Consider the following 27,985-nt stretch of genomic DNA (forward strand, 5'->3'; position numbering starts at 1 on the left):
ACGAGCAAAGCTCCTAAGATTCAGTGGCTTGTGACACCCTTGACTCTTCAAAGAAAGAGGGCAACAATTGCTGACAAGAAACATATGCCCCTATGATCTCCCTTGAGAGGACATACTCATAATCTTTTTTACTGTAAAATAGTCTCTATATTTTAAAATGCGATTTTGAAGCTTTACGTAACTAAAGTAAAAATTGACATAGTTAAAACTATACTCTTCGAATGTATGCAGAAAACGATATAGTTAAAATGAGTTTACAAACTCACCATATTTGAATGAACAAGTGAAACAGGTGATAGTGATTGTTGGTGATCGTCCATTGAGTTATCAGAAATCTATCACAAAAGAGGAAGATTACTACAATTAAAAGAAAACTAAATTACAAGATTATCTTAATTACAATAAATATTTGCTAAGCCTTGTATCTCATCACCTCTATCTAATCTATCCACAGATATTGATGAAGATGATGTTTCACCATGAATAATCCAATTAACGTAACTAGGTAGAAATCCATCAACCACAATATGTTCAACAATCAACTCTTTCGGGATAAATTTCATATTACGACACTTCCGACATGGACACAAGATTTCAAATGCATTAGGCCTATCTAATGAGGCAAAATGAAGAAACTCTTTGGCTCCATTCTCATATAGAGGATTATTCCTATGCAATATGTTTATCCAACTCTTATCCATTAAGAATAACCTATATATATAGCAAAAAAATCAACTAAAAAAGAATACTTATAGATAGAAACTAGAAAGAGTATATCGCAGAATACGAATATATATTATAATTTATACACTTTACTAATGACTATACAAATGTATTAATTCAGAGCATGGAAAAAAACATATCTAGTTTCTTTATTTTTTTCAAGTAAATCTTACAAACTAGTTCACTCTATCGCCACAATATTTAATATTTTATCATGACTAAGCATAATCAAACTATAGAATACCATAATTGACATCTTGAGTAAATATAACTTTTAAAAAATAAGTATCAAATTGATGTTTGATTGAACTTGATTTAGATCTATTTTAGATTGAACTAGTAAATGAGATCATACTAATCCAATCTTTTTAAATAATACCATTATTTCTATACATAAAGCTTAAGTAATACAAACATACTTTGCAAGCAAACTTAAAGAGCCTAAAAATTAGGAAAGAAGAAACCTAGTAAGTATTTTTAGAACACAAAAATCTCATATTTGAGATATGGAAAAAGCAAAACAAATTAAAGAAATGCCCCAAAAAAATGAACTTTCTTCCATCCATCACTTTGTAAAACTCTGTCTCATCCCCCAAACAAAATCTATGTCCATTGTGCTCGTTTATTATTTATTTGTTCTTTTATATATAAATTGATCTACTATTTCTATGTTGGTCAAATAACCTAGTCGACTCTCTTCTTTTATCATGTTAAAAAGATTAACAATCTTCAAAAATAAAATCTGAACAACTAAGAACAACAAACCCAGTATAATCTTACTAGTGGGGTATGGGGAGGGTAGTGTGTACGAAAATCTTATGTCATGACCCAAAATTCGTTAAAGATCGTGATGGTGCCGGACACCATTGTCAGGCAAGCCAACACTAAATAGTTAATTAAATTCTCATTTTAATATTTTTAAAATCGTAAATTTACTTCAATTTAACTAGTAAAGGATGAATTTACAGAGTAGATAACAATGTTTTTCAATTTCAATACTGAACATCCCATAATCATCCCAGAACCCGGCGTCACAAGTGCATGAGCATCAACTAGGAAGATGAAATAAAATACAACACCTGTCCAGAATACAAATTAGACAGAAAAATACATAAGTAATTCTGAAGGGGACTCTGATGGCTGCGGATCGTAGATGGAAATGCAGCTCACCTAAGTCTCCGCATTGACCACACCTCTGCGAATGCAAGGCTGCTAGACATATATGCACCTGCACAAAAATGTGCAGCAAGTGTAGTATGAGTACGTAAATCAACGTGTACCAAATAAGTATCCAATCTAACCTCGAAGAAGTAGTGGCGAGAGGTCGACTCTGACACTTACTAGTAGTCCAATAATAATATACTGATAATATAATAAATTATGGATTTTATAAGGCAACGGTAAACTCAATAACATGAAGCAGGTAAATAATTCTCTTGTTAATAAGGGATTTCCAAATTTATTTTCATCTTTTAACGATTTATATCTCCGGCCAATGAGGCCATATCAATTATCAATAATTCCAAAACAATCAATTAAGTCATGCGCAAATCATGTCGAGGTCGTACGGCCCGATCCAATATAATATTAAACTGTGCACTGCCGGAGGGTCGAACGGCGCGAACCATAGATGCATCAATTTAATCTGCCGAGGCGTTCGGCCCGTTCCACAAAAGATAAACACATTCGGACAACCAAATCAAGGATTTATTTAGGTTTGATGTTTAAAGAAATATCAATTCTTATTAACGGTCAAGTGACCCGTCCAAAACCCAAGTAGGTGAAGTATAACCCTTTTGAAATTCCTTTATCAAGTTCCAATATGTTTTAAACGGTTAAATTAACAAGTAGGATGCAAGCATCGCATGAATAACGTGATTTGGGTGCTAGACTACCCGGACATAAGCATAATAGTAGCTACGCACGGACTCTCGTCACCTCGTACGTACATAGCCCCCACAAATAGAAGCACATATTGAATTATTTGACCTATGGGGTAAATTCCCTCTTACAAGGTTAGAAAAGAGACTTACCTTGCTCCGCAGCTCCTTAACCGGTTCCCAAGCCCTTCCGGCGACTCAAACCGATGCCCAACGCTACAAAACTAGCCAATAAATATACAAACCCATAAGGATATACTCTAATACTCATTATAATCCAATTTATAATAATTTCTAACCCCGATCGAAAAGTTGATAAAAATCACCCTCGGGCCCACGTGCCCGAATTCCAAATTTTTGAAGATAAACTTTACCCCATGGCACCACGAACTCAAATATGTAATTTATTCCAAATTCCACGCCCAAAATCGTGGTCAAAATCCAAAAATATCAAATTCTAGGTTTTCTACCAAAACCCCACAATTTCTACTAATTTTCATGTTCAAATCCATGTATGATCATGTATTTAGTTTAAAAGAAGTGGAAATCACTTACCTTGATATTGATGACGAAGAATGAGCTCCAAACTCGCTCCAAGACCGGCTCTCATGGAGGAATGAGGTTAAAATGAGCCAAGCTCTCGTTTTAAAGAACACACTGCCCAGCCCCGTCCTTTGCACCTGCGGTCAAGTAGCCATACCTACGGCTTCGCAAGTGCGAGAAACCTTCCGCTTCTACGCCTGCTTCCACTTGTGCGAGGTACTATCTATTTCTGTTGGCCAGCCTGCCCCGCTTCTGCGACTCTAATGTCGCTTTTGCGCCCTCCACACCTGCGGTCAAAACGTCGCAGGTGCGGGTACACCAGATATCAGTTGCCTCAACTCTTCTTCAAATTCTAAATTCGATCCGTTAACCACCCGGAATCCACCTGGGGCCCTTGGGACCTTAACCAATTATACCAACACGTCCCAAAACACATTACGAACTTAGTCTAGCCTTCAAATCACATAAAAAAATGTCGAATTCATGAATCACACCCCATTCCAAGCTTAATGAACTTTAGAATTTCAATCTTCTACATTCGATGTCGAAACCTATCAAATTACGTCTGATTGACCTCAAATTTTGCACACAAGTCACATTTGACATTACAGACCTATTCCAACCTCCAAAAATTAGAATCCGACCCTGATATCAAAAGTTCACTTCTGGTCAAACTTCTCAAAAAGCTTCAAATTTCTAACTTCCACCGAATGACCTACGGACCTCTAAATCCACTTCCGGACGCGCTTCCAATACTAGAATAACCATACAGAGCTATTTTCAGATTCGGAATCCCAAACGGACCTTGATAACATTAAAATGTACTTCAACCCAAATTTATGAAATCATTCTAAAAATTCTATTTTCCACAATAGGCGCTGAAACGCTCCTGGGTTACCCAAAACCCGATCTGAACATACGCCCAAGTCCTAAATCATCATACGAACCTGTTGGGACCTTTAAATCCCGTTTTCGAGGTCGTTTACTCAAAAATTCAATCTTAGTCAATTCTTCCAACTTAAGGCTTTCAAAATGAGGATTTTCTTTCCAATACCAACTTTGATCTCCCCGACATTCAATTCCGACCATGCGTACCAGTCATAATACTTGAAATGAAGCTGCTCATGGCCTCAAACCACCAGACGATGCTCTAGAGCTCAAAACGACCGAACGAGTCGTTACATTCTCTCCCACTGAAACATACGTTCGTCCTCGAACGTGCTAAGAACTGCTCTGGAGTTAACCGAAATCACTGGTCAACACCTCGTGCACCTACCCGTGCTACCACAATCCAGTTGAGCACATTAGCTCGAGCAATCTAAAGATTCTCCCTTTTATTCAGTCAAGTTAGCTTTAGAGCCAAATTCTAACATCTGAAATTCTCTACTAGGCCTGTTTCCAGCATACGAACACCGTATCAATCATTACAAACTGTACCAAATATGATTGTATACCCTTACTGAATTCACACCATGCACCGTATAATTCACATGACCATAATAACGTCCTATGATAACAATAAGCGAAATCCCACGAGTCTGATGCCCACAACGCACCTCAAAACATATATAAGTCCTGTTCCAACTCTTGCGATGTCGCCACGACGGAAGAGGTGTGTAAAAATTCATAACCAATTGCCAAGTCAACAAATCACCGAGTCTCTCCTCTTTACAAGAACCATCACCTCATTATGAACCAAATAACGATTTTTTCTCTTTAATGTGCCTCATATAAATTTGATTGCACTGATCCCACGTCCAATGATCTCGTCTCACCAGTATAAGTTGTTCAGGCAATAAGCCATCTTAGATACTTCTAAAAGTCTCATCTGATGCACAGGGTGCCAATAAGCTACAAACCCGAACGTGATACCTAAGGAAAATGAACTCTAGAAAGGATTACTAAACCCGCGTAACTAATTTAGACAACCAAAAATGTGTCATGAACCTTCCTCAGAAAATGGAAAACAAAACACACAAAAATAGCTATAGGGGACTGTACTCAACATCACACTGTTGCGGCGTGCAACCCGATCTAAACAATATACCAGTATATTGGACACAAGCACGCCAAGTGCATAATACCATCCCTGGGGAGACAGATAGCGCCATGCGCTACAAAACTCAAGCACAACTAAGGTGCGATATATGATCTGCATCTCGAGAGCCATCCTGCTCACACAACACCATCGCCTGTTCCGAACCTCAATACATATGAAATTAACAAGCCGTTTCACTACTCACATAGCACAATATAGTATTACATGAAGTAGCCGGTGATGAATTAACATCCAACGTCCAAATACTCCTCCACAAGGAGCACGATGTTGAAATGAACACCTCCGGCCCGACATAGATCCCACATTCATATCTAGATCCACCCACTGACCTTAAGACGATTCAGATCGCACCGTACTAGTCTGATAACCTTTCAAGGGTTCATAATAACCCTATTCCCCATAACACACAAGAACAACCATCATATCCGGAACAAACCTCCATAGTCCACAACCAAATGAACCGAGCGCCCTCCAGGCATAAATTCTCACATGAACAATAGTACTACATTCTCCATACTTGGTTCCATTCTTCGATCAATCAAGTGACTACATGTCACACTTATACAATCTTCTTGTAGGACGTGCTCCCACGACCTTCCGCACCAGATAGCAAGTCTGCACATCCATACCACCGGCCGCACAAATGCTGTAAAGCAAATCAAAAATCCAAAATCACTACTCAAAGCCTCTTACACAAGACACCGATCTCAGGTGACGCTAAAGGCAATACCAGCTTACTCTAACCATCTGAATCCTTTCCCGCTCATCCGAGATTTTGACATTCTTGTCGACACCAAACTGCAACCTTGATTATCAACTTCCGAATCCCATGCCGATCACTGCACTTAATCACGCCAATGCACAAGAGTACAAGAATTTCATCTTAACTTCCGAACTACTAATAGGGTAAACACTTCATCACATAAAAACCTTTTACTTAACTCATTCCAAGAGAACTATCGCAACACGCGACTGAATCCTCATATCCACAGAAAATACCAAACTCAAGTAGTGGTCTAAACCACCATAACTCTTTCGGGATCCATATGCACATAACATGCCATAATACTCGAAAGCCTCCAAATAAAATCAGTTACGGCGACCGTCAAACCTTGCACGTACTGTCACAAATCACATGAATAACCCAACACACTGAAAGAGCTGATCATTGACATCATTATGCCGATTCAACCATTGCTAATCGACCTAAATCTTTCTAATTTACCCTAGACTTTCCTTAGGAATAATAATAGCTCCATTCAAAACATGGCGAACTCAATCCGCACTCGTTATGAGTGATCCTATTTCACAAGACCACATTGTCTCAAAACCCACGAACCATTTCATACCCTCCTTGTGCGCATAATCGCGTCTTCAACTGATACACCCATTCTGATGATTCTTCTATAAATCCAAAGTTACATGCTCCCCTTCCTCTCATGATTCCCAGTAGACCAAAGATAACACGGAACACTCCAAGATCCTTTATCATAATCCGCTGCAAAAGCCCGATATTCAACCATACTATGGACTCGAAATCCTTAGGCACCACACCTTAACTTTTGAATCTACTAGGACCGTTATTGAGAGTCATCCACTCTGACTTGGTCCCGAATATAATCAACCCCAAGGCTTTGCTAACACATGAGCACCCTATCAAAGAAGCACCTGGCCGAATCATCTCCCTTGTAACTCGTCTCTACACGAAGCATAAATCCTGAGTCTTCCCAAAGCTTGAGCATGAATCGATAAGGCCAACTATAGCACACATTCCTCAAATCTCTTGCTCAAACTACCACTGATATTCTCTTTCCTTAGTCGTAATAACCCATCAATATGCCGATAACCAGAAATCTTACAAATAGACGACCATGCAATCCAACTATAGGCGGTGGGACTCTCCCACTTAGCTTGAAGCTACTATTGCATAAACCTGGAACCCACCAAGATTCTTCCTTCATCGACATGATCTAGAACAATCAACTCGCCAAATTCCTCGAAATCCTTCCATTAACCTTTAATGAACACTCCGAATGTAATGACCCAACCGATCGTTTTGAGTATCACAGCCTCGTTCCCCCATTTACTGCTCAATTTATACTTTACAGTTGATTTATGACTTATCGGGTTAGTTGGTTCGGGTTCGAAAGGATTTTGGAGTGAAATGAGACACTTAGTCTCATAATTGGAAAAAACAACTTAAGTTGGAAAAGTTGACCGGATATTCACTTATATATAAACGACCCCGGACTTGAATTCTGATAATTTCAATAGCCCCGTATAGTGATTTTGGACTTAGGAGTGTGTCGGGCAAACTATTTGGAGGTCCGTAGTAGAATTAGATTTGAAATGGCAAAAGTTGAATTTTTAGAAAGTTTGACCGGGGAGTTGACTTTTTGATATCGAGGTCGAAATCCGATTCTGAAAATTTTAATAGGTCTGTTATGTCATTTATGATTTGTGTGCAAAATTTGAGGTCAATCGGACGTTATTTGATAGGTTTCGACGTTGTTTGTGGAAACTTGAAATTTCAAAGTTCATTAGGCTTGAATTGGGGTATGATTCGTGTTTTTAGTATTGTTGGATGTGATTTGAAGACTCGACTAAGTTCGTATGATATTTTAGGACCTGTTGGTATATTTTGTGAAGGTCCCGAGGGGCTCGGATGAGTTTCGGATGGTTAACGGATCAAAATTTAAACTTCAACAGCTGCTGGAATTTTCTGATATCTGTATCTGATTTCCTTATACGCGATCGCGTGAATGCGTCTACGATCGCGTAGGATTAGTTGGTCAGTAGAGGTTTTGTGCTTCGCGATCGCGTAATATTAATTAAGGGCTGCTGAGTTTTGTGCTTCGCGATCACGTGAAGCGAGATGCGATCGTGTAGCTTTGAGATTTTTGTGACTCGCGAACGCGTGAAGAAGGTCGCGTTCTCGTAGAGTAAGTGGAGCGGAGGTAGAAGTCACATGTTTTATGCTTTGCGATCGCATGGCTGAATACGCAATCGCGTAGGTCTGTGATGTTGTGCATCGTGATCGCGTGGGAAAGTCCGCGATCGCACAGGGTAAAATTTGGGCTGTGGAAAACTGTTCTTCACGATCGCGTGGGAATGTTCGCGATCACGTAGAGCATATGACTGGGCAGAGAGTTTAAGTTCTGAAAATGGGACTTCGTCCCATTTTTCATTTTTGACGGATTGGAGCTCGGGAAGAGGCGAGTTTTGGGAGATTTTCAGAGAAAACAACGGGATAAGTGTTCTTAACTCAATATTGATCATATTACTCGATTCCATTGTTGTTTTTAACAATTAATTGGTGAATTAAGTTGGAAAATTGTGAAAACCCTCTTGGTTTAATTTGAAGATTTGAGGGTCGAATTGATGTCGGATTTGAGTAAAATTTATATGGTTGGACTCGTGGTTGAATGTGCGTTCGTATTTTGTAACTTTTGTCGGGTTCTGATATGTGGGCCCCACAGGTAATTTTTGAGTGTAATTTAAGATATTTGTGGAAAAATTAGTATTTTGATATGGAATAAATTTCTATAATTTGTATGGACTGAATCAAATTTATTGTGGCTAGATTCGATCAGTTTAGGAGTTTATACGTTCATAATGGAATTTCTGGAGTATTTTGATCTTGCTTGGAATTTGGATTCGTCTTGTTCTAGGTAAGTAACTCTTCTAATCTTGGTGTTGAGGGTATGAACCCTGAATATACGTATTATGTGAATTGTTTGGAGGTGACGCACATGCTAGGTGATAGGCGTGTGGGCGTGCACTATAGAAATTGTGATGTTATTGGTTTTGTGAAATTTTGTAGTCAAATAATTTTGGCATTTTCTATGTAGTTTTATGTGTTAAAGAAATTGAGCTGAGAATCATGTTAAAAATCATGCTGAGATTATGTGCCAGTATTATTGAGACCACATAGGTCATATTGTTGTTAAATTAATTGTTTAAAATGAAATTTCATACGCAGTCATGTTCATTCATTTCATAACATCTCGTAGTATCTGTTGCTATTTATTGATACATCATATCATCATTTTTGGGCTGATTTTCATGACATTGTGAGCACGAGAGACTGGAGAGATTGATGACTGAGTGAGGCTAACGATCTGATTGTGAGGATAATTATGGGATCGGGTTGCACGCCGCAACATGTCAGATTGGCTTATTATAGCACATTAGTTGTCCGTGCAGCACGTGAGTTATCCGTGCGGATCCAGATATTAGTATAGCACGTGAGTTGTCCGTGCGGATCCAGATATTAATATAGCACGTGAGTTGTCCGTGCAGCACGTGAGTTGTCCGTGCAGATTATAGTGCTTGGGTTGAAGGAGCCTCTCAGGAGTTTGTACACACCCCTAGTGAGCACAGGTACCTACTGAGTGTGAGTGCCGAGTGCGAGTGCCGAGTGATTTGGGAGGATTGAGTGATTGTGGGGCTTGAGTGACTGTGAGGACTGAGTGACTGGGAGGACTGAGTGAAATGATATTCTGAGAGTATTCATATGATTTTATCACTGAGCTGCATCGCATTGAGATGCACACATGACATACATGCATAGAGATGTATTTTTCTCATGCTGTAACATATCACATCATTTATGATTTCTCACACATGTTGCTAGATGGGCATAGTGATGCATTTGTTTTACACGGGTTATCTGGAAAGAAAATGAAACATCTCCTTTATTATTGAAAGAATTTTTTTAAAAACTATTGTTTTCAAACTTATTCATATTTTTGGCGACTTCGGTAAACGATTTGGGTTTTCATTGATGTACTTGAAAGGAAGAACTATTTTTAGAATCATGAACGAGCTGAGAATTTTATCTCTGAGTTACTTCTTGTATTATTTGATTTAGGCTGTTATGGACTATTGGTTTTGGACCCGACCTTGGTAAAAACTCGTCACTAGTTTCAACCTAAGGTTAGGTTTGTTACTTACTCAATACATGGGGTCGGTTGTACTGATACTACACTTCTGCACATTGCGTGCAGATGTTGGCTGCTATTATTGCTGTGCTCGATGGTTGCCGGATTTGAAGATGTACTTGCGTTCCTGTTATAGCTGCCTCTTGTTCATGGTAGCCTTAGATATATAAAAACTCTGTTTATGTACTATTCAAACAAACTATGTATTTATTTTATTTCTGCTTTGTAAATTCTATTCTTAGAAGCTCATGATTTGTACTACCAGTTCTTGGGGAAATGTATTGGTTTTAGATACTTTCTTTTAATTAATTGCCTTATTAATTTTATTGGAATCAGATAGTTGGTAATTGGCTTACCTAGCGGGTCGGGGTTAGGTGCCATCATGACTGGTTGGATTTTGGGTCGTGACAAGGTGGTATCAGAGCTCTAGGTTCATAGGTTGTACAAGTCATGAGCAAGTGTGTAGTAGAGTCTTGCGGATTGGTATGATGACGTCCATAACTATCTTCGAGAGGCTACAGGGCATTTAGGATATATACTTCCCATCTTTATTTCCTTATCGTGCGGGATTGATTCAGCTTGAGACATAACTCTTTGAATTTCTTCCATGTATTTGTATGCGCACATAAGTGCTCGATATCAGCTGTGCATCGCCGATTTGTGATTCTATAAATGAGGTTCGAGATGTGTATTCTGTGTTTTGGTGATGGGCCAGTCTGGAGGACTTGAGGCCAGGTTTAGACCGCAGCTTAAGCTTGGTAGCTTTAGTTGCAGCTTGTACAATTGGACTCATATGTCCGGTAATGACCCTATGAGTAGAATTTGTGGCTCGATGAGCGGTGGAATGACTGTGTGATGGGTATGATGTGACCGCGGGATGTGTTAAGACAATTTGAACATGACGAGAACTGTTTCCTTGAAATGTAAAGGAAAGGCCATTGGGTGCTTGATTTTCGATTTGATGTGACGTACAGTCTCGAGTATGAATGTTTTGGAGGATCTTTCATGTTGTTAAATTTTGGGACAAACTAAATTCTCATGTCTTGTTAATAAGTTTGGACTTGGAAAAATTAAGTGATTGCGTAGTAATTGTAACTGCGAAAGGGTATAACAAGATACCAATTTGAGGCTAAGCAGGTGGGTTATCCCCTGCGGAGTAATCTACATAGGTATGTTCCTTATATGTGAGTGGAGAGTTTCTTTTCTGCCAGTAGGGTGTATGTGTGGAGATTTAAATTTGAATCTGGCTGAGAAAGTTGAATTGAGTGTCAAGAGAATGATTGCGAGCTTAGCGGATGATTTGGGGTATTTTTATGGTTGGCGTTGTATGAGTTTGAGAAGAAGTTTCATTGAACTGACTGTGGCATTATGGCAGTAATAAAGTATTGGTATTGTGAGTTATGGGATGTTTTAATCTATGGCTTTGAGCCAAGTGGGGGAGGCTACTATTGATAATTCAATTTCATGGTTATATGTAAAGGTTTAATTTTGGGATGAGGCATACTGGTGGGTTAGTTATGACTTGCAGAAGCTGATATCGAGGATGACTCAAATAAGGAAATTCCTGGATACGGGTTATATTGCACTTATGAGTATGTAAAAATTGTGGGACGAGTGAGTTGTTATTTGTAAATGATGTAGTGCACACGGAGTATGAATTTGATAAGTGGTATTAAAGTAGAGTTACTTCTTTGAGAGTTGTTGTGCTAATGGGGCACATGTCTTTTGGCCCATTTGGGCGGTGTAATGTGGAATTGGTTATGGCAATAAAATCTGAGATTTAAGTTGGATGGTGTCGAGGCTTGTGGCATTTTTGTATATCATTATGGATTTTATATTTCGGTATCAGGAAGGTCAATGAAACGGACTTAGACTCAAATAAGGTATTTTCAGAGTGGGTGTTTTGTTTGTGGTATTTATAGGGGTAATTATGATGTGGTGAGACTCTACAGATGTTTTGGTGGCAATATTCTTGGGTTTGGTGACCTACGTGGTTTGGTCGAGTTAGAGGAATTTAATTCTAATAGCTTGGTTATGTGCAGATGGATTTCAAAGTGTTCTTGATGGTTTCTACCATGGTTTAAACTATATATTTTCTACTGGTGTGGGAAACGTGTTGTGTATTATGATTTTCTCCTGGGAAGGAAACAAGATGAAGGTTTCTAACTAACTGGTATGTAAATTGCTGGTGACCCAGAGTTGATAATGAGATTCTTGTGCTTTTCACATGATGGCAAGATAGATGTTATGTGTTGTGCGAAAGTTAGATTTACATGTACAAGGTGGCAGTTCAGTCTTGAAGAGAAGGTAACGAATGTTGGACAACATGGGCGGTTCCAAATAACTAGATGAATACTATTACTACTTGGTGTTGTATGAGAAGGGTGCGGATTTCAGAAGGCACATTGTATTTTGACTTACAAATATATAATTAGTATTGCGGTACTCACATGGTTAATAGACTGCTGATATTCAAATTATTGTTATGTGGCACGGAAGGATTATGAAGATTTCCTTGTGGGATGATCATGCAAGAAGAATGTGTTAGTCATTCTAGTAATGGAGTTGGGATCAGTTACGGTTATTCATGTGTTCGATGAATTTGGAGACTCAGAGTTCTCAGAAGTATATTGTTTCGGGTTGCGACCTATTTGAGGTGAGTATTTTATTTTAACTCAGTGGAGGCACTAGTTACGTTAATTATTTGTGATATCTACGCGCTATAAATGCACATATATGTGAGGTTTGAGCCAATGTGCGGGCATTGGTGCAGGTATTTATACTCGAAAAGAATGCTTAGGCTATGATATGCCTAGAGTTAACTGTTAAGCGTAAATTTATAATGTTTCCCGTATTCGTACCTTTGTTGAGAACTATTTGGGCTATACTTGAGGTTACAAAGAAGATAATTCCCTAAATATACGTGTAACGACCCGGCCGGTCATTTTGAATATTATAACCCCGTTCCCCCATTTACTGCTAAATTTATGTCTTGCAATTGATTTATGACTTATCGGGTTAGTTGGTTCAGGTCCGGAAGGAACTCAGAGTGAAATGAGACACTTGGTCTCATAATTGAAAATTTAAGTTAGAAAAGTGGACCGAATATGGACCTTTGGGTAAACGACCTCGGATTTGTATTTTTATGATTCCAATAGCTTCGTATGGTGATTTTGGGCTTAGTAGCGTGTCCGTAATATTATTTGGAAGTCCGTAGAGGAATTAGGCTTGAAGTGCCGAAAGTTTAATTTTTGAGAAGTTTGACCGGGGGGTTGACTTTTGATATCGGGGTCGGAATCCGATTTTAAAAATTGGAATACTTTTGTTATGTAATTTATGACTTGTGTGCAAAATTTGAGGTCAATCGGGCGTGATTTGATAGGTTCCTGAGTCATTTGTAGAAATTAGAAATTTCAAAGTTCAATAGGCTTGAATTGGGGTGTAATTCATGATTTTAGCGTTGTTTGAGGTGATTTGAGAGTTTGACTAAGTCCGTATGATGTTTTAGAAGTTGTGGGTATATTTGGTCGAGGTCCCGAGGGGCTCGGGGTGAGTTTTGGATGGTTAACAGATCAAAAATTTGGAATTGAATAGCTGCTGGAATTTTCTGATATCTGATAATGTTTTCCTTCTACGCGATCGCGTGAATGCGTTTGCGATCGCGTAGGCTTATTTTGTCAGTGGGGGTTTTTGTTTTATGTGATCGCGTAGGGATATCTATGATCGCGTAGGGTTAATGTAAGGCAATGGCATTTTTTGCTTCGCGATCGCGTGAAACAGGATGCGATCGCGTAGCTCTGGAATTTTGTGACTCGCGAACGCGTGATGAAAGCCGCGTTCGCGTAGAGTAAGTGGAGAGGAGTATAAGTCACATGTTTTGTGCTTTGCGATCGCGTGGACTAGTCCACGATCGCGTATGTCTGTGATGTTGTGCATCGCGATCGCGTGGGAAAGTCCGCGATCGCGTAGAGTAAAACTTAGGCGATGGAAAATTGTTCTTCGCAATCGCATATAGCAAATTTATGGGCAGAGAGTTTAAGTTCTGAAAATGGGACTTCGTCCAATTTTTAGTTTTTGACGATTTGGAGCTCGGATTGAGGCGATTTTTGGGTGATTTTCAGAGGAAACAACGGGGTAAGTGTTCTTAACTCAATATTGGTTAAATTACCCGAATCCATGGTTATTTTTATCATTTAATTGGTGAATTGTGTTGGAAAAATTTGAAAACCCTCTTGGTTTAAATCGAAGATTTGAGGGTCGAGTTGGGGTCGGATTTTGGTAAAATTGGTATAGTCAGACTCGTGATTGAATGGGTTTCTGGATTTTGTAACTTTTGTCGAGTTCCGAAACGTGGGCCCCACGGAAAATTTTTGAGCTAATTTTCGGATTCTTATGGAACATCATTATTTTCTTATGGAATTAATTCCAATGAATTTTATTGACTGAAACGAATTATTTATGACCAGATTCAAGGTGTTTGGAGACCAATTCACGAGGAAAGGACATTGCAGAATAAGAATTTCACGGCTTGAAGTAAGTAACAGTTTTAAATCTGGTCCTGAGGGTATGAAACCCCGGATTTTGGTATCATGCGATTATTTTGGAGGTGACGCACATGGGCTTATTTCATGATTATTGAGAGCCCGAAAGACTAGAGAGATTAATGACTGAGTGAGGCCGAGGGCTTGATTGTGAGATATTGATACTATAGCACGTGAGTTGTCCGTGCAGCACGTGAGTTTGCCATGCAGATCCTTATATTATACTATAGCATGTGAGTTGGCCGTACGAATCCTTATATTATACTATAGCACATGAGTTGGCCGTGCAGCACGTGAGTTGGCCGTGTGGATCCTTATATTATACTATAGCACGTGAGTTGGCCGTGCGGATCCAGATATTTATATTACGGCACGTGAGTTGTCCGTGCAGCACGTGAGTTGTTCGTGCAAATTATAGCGCTTGGGCTGTAGTAGCCCCTCCGGAGTCTGTACACCCCAGTGAGCGCGGGTACCCATTGAGAGAGTGATGAAGGCTGGGAGCCCAGGGAGTGATTGTTGTCCTAAAAGGTTGTACTTGATTTCCATTTGTTGTTGCACTTAGTTGCTATCTGTCATTATTGTGAAATCTCTGAAAGATTATTGATATATGGATTACATGAACAGAAATTGTATAAAAATTGATTTGACATTAAACTGCCAGATTTGATAGCATGTCTATTCTTTGCTGGAATTACTCGAAATGAACCATAATTGTATAGCTCGTTACTATCTTCAGTTCCCTATTTATTATTGTTACTTGCTGAGTTGGTTGTACTCATACTATACCCTGCACTTCGTGTGCAAATTGAGGTATTCCCGGACATAGCGGGTGTTGATCCTTTCGCACAGTTGATTTTCAGGAGATTTTGAGGTAGCTGCCGTGTTCCGCAGACCTTGTCTCTCCTTCTCTATCTCTTTGTTTACCGTATTTGGTCTCAGACTATTATAGACTATATTTTTCAGACTTGTATTCATATTAGATGCTCATGTACTCAGTGACACTAGGTTTTGGGGAGTGTTTGTATTGTATTTAAATATTATATTTTCAACCTTAAAGAGAAGTTTTGGTTTATTGAGATTATCGGCTTGCCTAGTATTGAGATAGGCGCCATCACGACGGGTGAGATTTTGGGTCATGACAATACGGGGTAGTTACTAATTCTGCTCTAAAAAAAATAATTTGCGGATTTGAAGTGTGATAGCAGACTTTGCACGTGCTTACACTATGGCGTGCCATTTCTACCAGTCCAGGAGCATGAGAATCTTATTTCATTAACATATACAACTATACTTGTTTAATTGCTCCTGTATGATATACTGGGATTGGAGTCCTGTGACTATGCCGGGCGATTCATATTATTGGTACGTGAGTTGTCCGTGCCGTGCCATGCCATGTGTGGGAATTCTATTTCTATAATAATTTATCTGATATATTAATTTCCTTCCTCGATAATGTGCATATGCACCTACGGTTATCATCTTCAAAAAATTTGAGGAGTTGGTTGTAACATTGCGGTTGTAGTGGTGCTTGTTGAACTTGCAATATGGTTCTCTTCCTTGAGGCATCTCCCATATTTGGGTACACAGATTGCGTAGTTGTGGCTTGAGTTATATTGATATGGCGTGTCTATGGGATAGTTGTGTTTAATAATATAATGTCATTGGACCTAAAATGGTTACTATCAGGTTTGATTACAGTATATTTGGGAGGATAATATTGAAAGTCGGCTTAGAAAGTGATTATGGTTCTGGTTGGGGCGAGAGTGCTCTATGACTTGTTGCTCTGATGAGGGGTCATGAGATTTCTACATGTTTCTTTTATTATCAGCAGTGTACGAAGGTTTTTGGAACGAGGTTTGGCTTGATATGAGGTTTTATACTAGTACTTGGTTGGTTTTGAGTAGCTACTGTGATCAGAAATGGTGTTACGAGTATGTGAGTTGTGTAGTATGTTATGCGATTATATCTGGGATTATGGTTATGGCTGGATACAGCTTGTTCAGGCTTATACAATATGTAGATGTGAGATTCGAGTCTTGAAAAGAAATTCTGAAGGTTGGGAATTGAATTCCAAGGTTTTTGGGCTAAGGTTAAGTTAAGGATTTTTAGTTGTATTGTGTTGTTAGGCATATATGGAATAGGGTGACGTGGGATCACCCCCGGGTATGTGCGTGGTAAGGTGGAATAGAGATTTGAAGGTTACGAACAACTCTTGGCACGTTCGAGGACGAACGTATGTTTAAGTGAGGGAGAATGTAACGACCAGACCGGTCATTTTGAGTATCACAACCCCGTTCCCCCATTTAATAATCAATTTATGCCTTAGAGTTGATTTATAACTTATTGGGTTAGTTGGTTCGGGTTTAGAAGGATTTCGGAGTGAAATGAGACACTTAATCTCATAATTGAAAAAAAAAACTTAAGTTGGAAAAGTTGACCGGATATTCACTTATGTGTAAACGACCTCGGAATTAAATTCTGATGATTCCAATAGCTCCGTATGGTGATTTTGGACTTAGGAGCATGTCGGAAAAATTATTTGGAGGTCCGTAGTAGAATTAGGCTTGAAATGACGAAGGTTGAATTTTTGGAAAGTTTGATCCGGGAGTTGACATTTTGATATCGGGGTCAAAATCCGATTCTGAAAATTTTAATAGGTCCGTTATGTCATTTATGACTTGTTTGCAAAATTTGAGGTCAATCAGACGTTATTTGATAGGTTTCGGCATTGTTTGTGAAAACTTGAAATTTCAAAGTTCATTAGGCTTGAATTAGGATATGATTCGTGTTTTTAGGGTTGTTGGATGTGATTTGAAGACTCGACTAAATTCGTATGATGTTTTAGGACTTGTTGGTATATTTGGTGGAGGTCCCGAGGGGCTCGGGTGAGTTTCGAATGGTTAACGGATCAAAATTTGAACTTAAACAGCTACTGGAATTTTCTGATATCTGTATCTGATTTCCTTATACGCGATCGCGTAGGATTAGTTGGTCAGTAGAGGTTTTGTGCTTCGCGATCGCGTGGAGATATACGCGATCGCGTAATGTTAATTGAGGGCTGCTGAGTTTTATGCTTCGCAATCGCATGAAGCGGGATGCGATCGCGTAGCTTTGAGATTTTTGTGACTCGCGAAAGCTTGAAGAAGGTCGCGTTCGCGTAGAGTAAGTGGAGTGGAGGTAGAAGTCATGCGTTTTGTGCTTCGCGATCCCATGGCCGAGTTCGCGAACACGTAGGTCTATGATGTTGTGCATTGCGATCATGTGGGAAAGTCCGCGATCGCGTAGGGTTAAATCTGAGCTGTGGAAAACTGTTATTTGCGATCGCGTGGGAATGTTCGCGATCGCGTAGAGCAAATGACTGGGCAGAGAGTTTAAGTTCTAAAAATGGGACTTAGACCTATTTTCTATTTTTGACAGATTGGAGCTCGGGAAGAGGCGATTTTTTAGAGACTTTCAGAAAAAACAACGGGGTAAGTGTTCTTAACTCAATATTGGTCTAATTACCCAAAATCCATGGTTATTTTTAACATTTAATTGGTAAATTAACTTGGAAAATTGTAAAAACCCTCTTGGTTTAATTTGAAGAATTGAGGGTCGAATTGATGTCGGATTTGAGTAAAATTTATATTGTTGGACTCGTGGTTGAATGGGCGTTCGTATTTTGTAACTTTTGTCGGGTTCCGAGGCGTGGGTCCCACAAATAATTTTTGAGTGTAATTTCAGATTTTTGTGGAAAAATTAGTATTTTGATATGGAATAAATTTCTATAATTTGTGTGGACTGAATCAAATTTATTATGGTAGATTCGAGCCGTTCAGGAGTTGATACGCGAAGAATGGAATTTCTGAAGCATTTTGATCTTGCTCGGAATTTGGATTCGTCTTGTTCGAGGTAAGTAACTCTTCTAGTCTTGGAGCTGAGGGTATGAACCCTGAATATACGTATTATGTGAATTGTTTGGAGGTGACGGGCGTGTGGGCGTGCACTATAGAAATTATGACCTAATTGGTTCTGTGAAATTTTGTAGTCAAATAATCTTGGCATTTTCTATGTAGTTTTATATGTTAAAGAAATTGAGCTGAGAATCATGTTAAAAATCATGCCGAGGCTATGTGCCAGTATTATTGAGACACACAGAGGTCATATTGCTGTTAAATTAATTATTTAAAATGAAATTTCATACGCAGTCATGTTCGTTCATTTCATATCATCTCTCAGTCTCTGTTGCTATTTATTGATACATTGTATCATCATTGTTTGGGCTGATGATCATGTGTCTTGTGAGCCCGAGAGACTAGAGATGTTGATGACTGAGTGAGGCTGAGGGACTGATTGTGAGGATATTTATGGGATCGGACTGCACGCCGCAACATGTTTATTTGATTCATGCTATGATTGGCTTATTATAGCGCTTGGGATGGAATTTTCCCTCCGGAGTCTACACGTGCAACACATGAGTTATCCATACAACATGTATGTTATCTGTGCGGATCCAGATATTATTATAGCACGTGAGTTATCCATGCAGATTATAGCGCTTGGATTGAAGGAGCCCCTCCGGAGTCTGTACACACCCCTAGTGAGCGCAGGTACCTACTGAGTGCAAGTGCCGAGTGATTTGGGAGGATTGAGTGACTGTGAGGACTGAGTGACTGGGAGGACTGAGTGAAATGATACTCTGAGAGTATGCATATAATTTTATCACTGAGTTGCATCGCATTGACCATGCACACATGGCATGCAGGCATAGAGATGTATTTTTCTCATGCTGTACAATATCACATCATTTATGATTTCTCACACATGTTGACAAATGGGCATAGTGATGCATTTGTTTTACACGGATTATCTGGAAAGAAAATGAAACATCACATTTATTATTGAAAGGATTTTTGGGAAAAACTATTGTTTTCAAACTTATTCATATTTTTGGCGACTTCGGTAAACGATTTGGGTTTTCACTGATGTACTTGAAAGGAAGAACTATTTTTAGAATCATGAATGAGATGAGCATTTTATCTCTGAGTTACTTCTTGTATTTTTTGCTTTAGGTTGTTATGGACTGTTGTGGACTATTGGTTTTGGACCCGACCTTGGTAAAAGCTCGTCACTACTTTCAACCTAAGGTTAGGTTTGTTACTTACTCAGTATATGGGGTAGGTTGTACTGATACTATACTTCTGCACATTGCGTGCAGATGTTGGATGCTGTTGTTGTTGTGCTCGATGGTTGCCGGATTTGAAGATGTACCTGCATTCCTGTTGTAGCTGCCTCTTGTTCATGGTAGCCTTAGATTTATAAAAACTCTATTTATGTACTATTCAAACAGACTATGTATTTATTTTATTTGTGCTTTGTAAACTCTATTCTTAGAAGCTCATGATTTGTACTACCAGTTTTTGGGGAAATGTATTGGTTTTAGATACTTTCTTTTAATTAATTGCCTTATTAATTTTATTGAAATTGGATAGTTGGTAATTGGCTTACCTAGCGGGTTGGGGTTAGGTGTCATCACGACTGGTTAGATTTTGGGTCGTGACACCGAACCACTAGCCACATTTACATATTCAATCTCTTACTGGGTAGCCAGTAGAATTCTTCGTAGAAGCTTCGTCAACACCACGCGACCGCTAACCTGCTCACAGGAGGTAACCCACCTGTGAAAATTACATGCTGACATATTCCAACGTTGCTGCACTGGGTATAATTACTACAAAATCAGTAGATCATCCTGAGTCCGAGCTCATTCACCAATTGCACCAGTCCGTTCACTCCTCATGGACGTCAACTAAAGGTACGACAATACATTCCAATCCGAAGTCATGGTGTATCCTTCTTCATATCAAGCAACTCCTTTATGTTGTATCCAAATCTCCCGACGTATAATAGCCAATATTTCAAACTAAGTCTGTAGACCCAATCACCGTCCACCATAATTCCCAAATCACTCTAAACTTTCCTCAAGGCGTGTAGCTATCCTATCACAGAACCCACATGCTACTCTGCCACTCTCCCACTTTGGTCAAACTTACTCCTTTAAGTAACTACCAGACTCCTGTTTCTCACACTTGGCCTTCTATAATTTTATCCACCGCAAGGCACCTCCCACGTGTCCTTCCTCATCCTTTGCTGCGCAGTTATTGCAAATCTACATCTATAGCACTTGAACTGATAGATCGCTACCAACTTTAAACCTTTTCGGAAATCATCTTTCTCAAGCCATCAATACAGGAATGCCAATTCGATCCTGAACCACTGCACACTGCGACCTCTGACAACCGATTTTCCGGCATCATTTATAATACTTTGCCCCGATGAAAATTGAAGGAAACCATAACACCGGTGAACTTAACATATTATAACCAATCAAGGACGATAACGCCACATCACATGCGGAGATTCCACCACGCTCGAAAATATCGAGTCCCGCTACTCCATTAACCCAAGTCTGAACATTCTTAGTTCGATTGCCTTTCCTCCGTCGGAAGTAAAATACCAAATCTTTGAATCATGCACTGAGTAAACCTCCTTTCAAGTCATTCACTGCCCCGAGACATAGGCAAGAATCCTACCATCACATTAATAATGTGCGATAACAACTCATGAGCATCATAGCAACCTGTGCATAGCCTCAAAGCTCTCAGAAGTACAGCTACTGAGCTGAAATGACAGAATATCCTTCCACAAGGCGACGACAATAGCCTAATCAACTACGCAAGGAGAAACATCCCGCCCAATCAACTACCATTACAATTCCTCAATTCCCGATTTATAACTAGCGCTTCACGTCGCATAAGATTGAATGGGAAAGAAATGAAGGCATAAGCCTCAAAGGAATCAAATCGCACGATGAGGAATCAAGAAGGGAAGTGCTCCTAACAGCCCTGTAGCCTATTGAACATAAGTACAGACGTCTTCGTACTGATCCGCAAGACTATACTAGACTCGCATATGACTCGTGAGACCTAAGTGAACCTAGTGCTCTGATACCATGTTGTCACGATCCAAAATCAGTTAAAGGTCTTGATGGCGCCAGAAACCATTGTCAGGCAAGCCAACACTAAATAATTAATTAAATTCTCATTCTAATATTTTTGAAATCATAAATTTACTTCAACTAGTAAAAGATGAATTTACAGAGTAGATAACAATTTTTTCCAATTTCAATACTGAACATCACATAATCATCCCAGAACCCGACGTCACAAGAGCATGAGCATCAACTAGGAAGATGAAATAAAATACAACACCTGTCCAGAATACAAATTAGACAGGAAAATACAAATGTAACTCTGAAGGGGACTCTGCTGGCTGCGGATCGTAGATGAAAATGCAGCTTACCTAAGTCTCCGCATTAACCATACCTCTGCACCCGCAAGGCTGCTAGACATATATGCACATGCACAAAAATGTGCTGCAAGTGTAGTATAGGTACGTAAATCAACGTGTACCCAGTAAGTATCCAGTCTAACCTCTAAGAAGTAGTGACGAGAGGTCGACTCTGACACTTATTAGTGGTCCAATAATAATATACCGATAATATATAAATTATGTTGTTTGGAATGGTTGACTAGGTTGTTTAATATTATTTTTAAGGGGAAGAGGATGCCGGATGAGTGGAGGTAGAGTACGGCGGTTCCATTGTATAAGAAAAAAGGTGATATCTAGAGTTATAACAATTATAGGGGTATCAAATTACTGAGTCATACCATGAAAGTGTGGGAGAGGGTGGTTGAAGCGAGGGTGAGGATGACAGTGTTTGTATCCGACAATCAGTTCGGGTTCATGCCGGGTCGTTCGACTACAGAAGCTATACACCTTGTTAGAAGGTTAGTGGAACTATACAGAGAGAGGAAGAAGGATCTGCACATGGTATTTATTGACCTAGAGAAAGTGTATGACAAGGTTCCTAGAGAAATTCTCTGGAGATGCCTGGAAGCAAAAAGTGTGTCGGTTCCTTACATTATGGCGATTAAGGACATGTATGATGGGGCTAAGACTCGGGTTAGGACAGTAGGAGGCAACTCTGAGCATTTTCCGGTTGTAATGGGGTTACACCAAGGTTCTGCGCTCAGTCCGTTCTTATTCGCCCTGGTGATGGACGCGTTAACACACCATATTCAAGGGGATGTGCCATGGTGCATGCTATTCGCCGATGACATAGTTCTGATTGATGAGTCGAGAGCCGGTGTTAACGAGAGGCTGGAGGTTTGGAGACAGGCTCTTGAGTCTAAGGGTTTCAAGCTGAGCAGGACGAAGATGGAATACCCGGAGTGTAAGTTCAGCACTGAGCCAGGGGAAGTGGGCGTGGATGTGAGGCTTGATTCGCAGGTCATCCCGAGAAGAGGCAGCTTCAAGTACCTTGGTTCGGTTATCCAGGGGGGAGGGGAGATCGACGAGGATGTCACACACCGTATTGGGGTAGGATGGATGAAGTGGAGGTTAGCATCTGGAGTCCTGTGTGACAAGAGAGTGCCACCGATACTCAAAGGTAAGTTTTATAAAGCGGTGGTTAGACCGGCCATGATGTATGGGGCTGAGTGTTGGCCCGTTAAGAACTCACATATCCAGAAGATGAAAGTAGCAAAAATGAGGATGTTGCGGTGGATGTGCGGGCACACTAGGATAGATAAGATTAGGAATGATGATATTCGGGAGAAGGTGCATGTGGCTCCCATTGATGACAAGATGCGGGAAGCGAGGCTTAGATGGTTCGGACATGTTCAGAGGAGAAGCCTAGATGCTCCGGTACGGAGGTGTGAGCAGCTGGTTGTGGAGGGCACGAGAAGAGGTAGAGGGCGACCTAAGAAGTATTGGGGAGAGGTGATCATGCAGGATATGGCGAAACTCCAGATTTCCGAGGACATGACACTAGATAGGAAGATGTGGAGGTCGAGTATTAGGGTTGTAGGTTAGGAGATAGTTGAGTCGTGCCTTACTTCGTACCATTGTGGGACTAGCCATGTAGGGTTTTTGTGTGAGATAGCTAGTGGCAATATTGTGGCTTACTATTTCACTTTTCAGTGCATGTCCTATTTACTAGCTATCGCTTTTTCTTTGCATCTTTCTTCTAGATTTCATGGTGTACCTATTGTTCTTATGATTGTTGTGGTGATACTAATATTTACTAATATTGTCTCCCTTTGCTTTGCATCCTTCTTCTGGATTTCATGGTGTTTCTATTTATCCTATGATTGTTGTTGTGATACTAATATTGTCTCTTTTTTGCCCTTTTGTCCTTTTTTTTTAAGCCGAGGGTCTTTCGGAAACAACCTCTCTACTCCTTCAGGGTAGGGGTAAGGTCTGCGTACACACTACCCTCCCCAGACCCCATTAGTAGGATTTTACTGGGTTGTTGTTTGTTTGTTTGTTTTTATAATAAATTATGGATTTTATAAGGCAACGGTAAACTCAATAACATGAAGCAAGTAAATAATTCTCTTGTTAATAGGGAATTTCTAAATTTATTTTCTTCTTTTAATGATTTATATCTCCATCCAATGAGGCCATATCAATTATCAATAATTCCAAAACAATCAATTAAGTCATGCGCAAATCATGCCGAGGTCGTACGGTCCGATCCAACATAATATTAAATTGTGCATTGCCGGAGGGTCGAACGACGCGAACCATAGATGCATCTATTTAATCTGCCGAGGCTTTCGGCTCGTTCCACAAAAGATAAACATATTCAGACAACCAAATCAAGGATTTATTTAGGTTTGATGTTTAAAGAAATATCAATTCTCATTAACGGTCAAGTGACCCGTCCAAAATCCAAGTAGGTGAAGTCTAACCCTTTTGAAATTCCTTTATCAAGTTCCAATCTCTTTTAAACGGTTAAATTAACAAGTAGGATGCAAACATCGCATGAATAACGTGATTTAGGTCCTAGACTACCCGGACATAAGCATAATAGTAGCTACGCACGGACTCTCGTCAACTCGTACGTACGTAGCCCCCACAAATAGAAGCACATATTGAATTATTTTACCTATGGGGTAAATTCCCTCATACAAGGTTATAAAAGAGACTTACCTCGCCCCGCAACTCCTTAACCGGTTCCCAAGCACTTCCGACGACTCAAACCTATGCCCAACGCTCCAAAACTAGTCAATAAATATACAAACCCATAAGGATATACTCTAATACTCATTATAATCCAATTTATAATAATTTCTAACCCTGATCGAAAAGTCGATAAAATTCACCCTCGGGCCCATGTGCCCGGATTCCGAAATTTTGAAGATAAACTTTACCCCATGGCACCACAAACTCAAATATGTAATTTCTTCCAAATTCCACGCCCAAAATCGTGGTCAAAATCCAGAAATACCAAATTCTAAGTTTTCTATCAAAACCCCACAATTTCTACTAATTTCCATGTTCAAATCCATATATGATCATGTATTTAGTTTAAAGGAAGTGGAAATCACTTACCTTGACATTGATGACGAAGAATGAGCTCCAAACTCGCTCCAAGACCGGCTCTCATGGAGGAAATGAGGTGAAAATGAGCCAATCCCTCGTTTTAAAGAACACACTGCCCTGCCCCTTCCTTCGCACCTGCGGTCAAGTAGCCACACTTGCGGCTTCGCAGGTGCGAGAAACCTTCCGCTTCTGCGCCTGCTTCTACTTATGCAAGGTACTATCCGTTTCTGTGCTTGCGCAGATGCGGCCAAAAGCTCCGAACCTGCGGTCCTTCACTTGGCCAGCCTGCCCCGCTTCCGCGACTCTAATGTCACTTCTGCGCCCTCTGCATCTGCGGTCAAAACCTCGCAGGTGCGGGTACACCAGATATTAGCTGCCTCAACTCTTCTTCAAATTCTAAATTCGATTCGTCAACCATCCAGAATCCACCAGGGGCCGTCGAGACCTTAACTAATTATACCAACACGTCTCAAAACACATTACGAACTTAGTGGAGCCTTCAAATCACATCAAACAACGTCGAATTCATGAATCGCACCCCTTTCTAAGCTTAATGAACTTTAGAATTTAAACTTTTATATTCGATGCCAAAACCTATCAAATCACGTCTGATTGACCTCAAAATTTGCACACAAGTCACATTTGACATTACGGACCTATTCCAACCTCCGAAAATCAGAATCCGACCCTGATATCAAAAGTCCACTCCCGGTCAAACTTCTCAAAAACCTTCAAATTTCTAACTTTCGCCGAATGACTCAAGAATGACCTACGGACCTCCAAATTCACTTCCGGACACGCTCCCAATACTAGAATCACCATACAGAGCTATTTTGAGACTCGTAATCCCAAACGGACCTCAATAACATTTAAATGCACTTCCCAAAATTTTGAAATCCTTCTAAAAATTCTATTTTCCACAATAGGCGCTGAAACGCTCCCGGGTCACCCAATACCCGATCTGGACATACGTCCAAGTCCTAAATCATCATACGAACCTGTTAGAACCTTCAAATCATGATTCCGAGGTCGTTTACTCAAAAATCCAATCTTAGTCGATTCTTCCAACTTAAGACTTTCGAAATGAGAATTTTCTTTTCAATACCAACTCCGATCTCCCCGACATTCAATTTCGACCACGCGTACTGGTCATAATACTTGAAATGAAGCTGCCCATGGCCTCAAACCGCCGGATGACGCGCTAGAGCTCAAAATGCCCGATCGGATCGTTACATCTTACCCCTACCTAAAAGGTCGGGAGACTGTTTTCGACAGACCCTCAGCTTAATGCAAGACATAACTATAATGAATAACAAATTAGTACTATTATCGAATAGGGAATCAACCCACAAACTCAGCAAAATGAACAAAGTATCCGATAGTCAAGATACCAGAATCCAATTAAACTCTAAGCACAATCTATCACTAAATAATGAAATCTTTAGGAATGGATTAAACTATAATTACCCCAAAAACCAAAACCAAATCAAAACCAATCTAATAATCAATAACTAAAAGATATTTTTTATATACTAACACAATTGTGTAGACATCATAAACTTTTACTTGATAAAAATTAATATTAATATATTTATTAAAAACAGCAAAATGAGGTACTCCTCACAAAGATTAACACCAAACTTTCTCTCACACACAAAAACAAAAATGCAAGATCCAATTTTTTCAACCAAAGCAGACAACAAAAAGAATAAACAATTAGTTACTATACAATAATCAACCCTTTAATCACCAAGAAACCAATAATCTAATTGAACTCTAAGCATAATCTACCACTAAATAATGAAAATCTTATATCCAACTTTATAAATGTACTAAACAACAAACACCCAGAAACACACCAAAAATATCTAAATCAATCTACCAATCAATACCTAAAAGAGAAAATTGTTAATCCAAATCCGAACAATTAAGAAAAAGAAAGAAATCTGTTAACCCAAATCCGAACAACTAAGAAAAAGAAAGATATCTGTTAACTAAGTTGGGTACCTTGAATTTGTAGAAAACAAGCCTTGTGAATCTCAGCAGCAGCAAAAGCCTCAGCGATTTTTGTCTCCAAGTATCTATTATAGCACAGTGGAATGCAAAAAATTAGATTTTTTTGTAGAATTCTAACTAAGGAAGGAAAACTATATTTTTTTAGAATTGGGAGGAGGGAAGCAAAATTTTTACCCCCAAAAGTTTTTTCTTCTAAATCTCCAATACTCTTCATACATAGTTCCTTTTGAGTCTTGGGGTGGAGGGAGCGGACTTGAGAAATTTTGGCGAAACCCAATTTGAGATTTTGAGCCAAAATTGATTTTAGATTGAGAGAAGAGAGGGGATGGGTCCTGAGGTGCTTCTAAGGCTAGGACTAAGTGCTAACCTATATTTCTCAACTGTGGTCTATCATAAATGTTGGTTCCTTGGTTTCATATATATTTTTGTTTTATTTTAAATATTTCATCTTTACATCCAACATCTAACAAGTAGTAGTAATAATAATAATCCCTCCGGTCCACAATAAGTAACCAATTTACTTTTTTATTTTGGTCCAAAATAAGTGTCCATTTATATAATCAAGAAAAAATTTAATATATTTTTCCAAAATTACCCTTATGTACATATCCCTAAAAAGTATTTTACTCCTCACATTAACTATGTTGCAATATTTAATTAAGGGTAGTTTAGTCACACCAACTATTTTTGTCTAGAATTTTATATTTTCTTAATGAGTGTGTCCAAAGTAAATTGGTCACTTATTGTGGACCAGAGGAAGTATATATTTTGACTAAACATTGATATTTTCATTAAACGTTTTGAATCGGCAAAATGTTTTAAAAAGCGGGGCATATGACGTATCGAGCG

The 27,985-nt window shown here is 39.4% G+C and overlaps 1 long non-coding RNA gene across 1 annotated transcript; it reads right to left on the bottom strand.

Moving 5' to 3' along the window:
• Positions 1 to 264: 264 nt before the first annotated feature.
• LOC142168715 (uncharacterized) lies at positions 265 to 27,493 on the bottom strand. Its single transcript, XR_012698619.1, has 4 exons — positions 27,311 to 27,493; positions 27,128 to 27,201; positions 1,894 to 1,951; positions 265 to 335 (listed from the first exon to the last, which is right to left on the bottom strand). It is a non-coding gene; the product is annotated as an uncharacterized LOC142168715 (long non-coding RNA).
• Between the last annotated feature and the right edge of the window lie 492 nt (positions 27,494 to 27,985).

This window comes from Nicotiana tabacum, chromosome 2 (genome assembly GCF_000715075.1).
Source record: "Nicotiana tabacum cultivar K326 chromosome 2, ASM71507v2, whole genome shotgun sequence".
NCBI lineage: Eukaryota > Viridiplantae > Streptophyta > Magnoliopsida > Solanales > Solanaceae > Nicotiana > Nicotiana tabacum.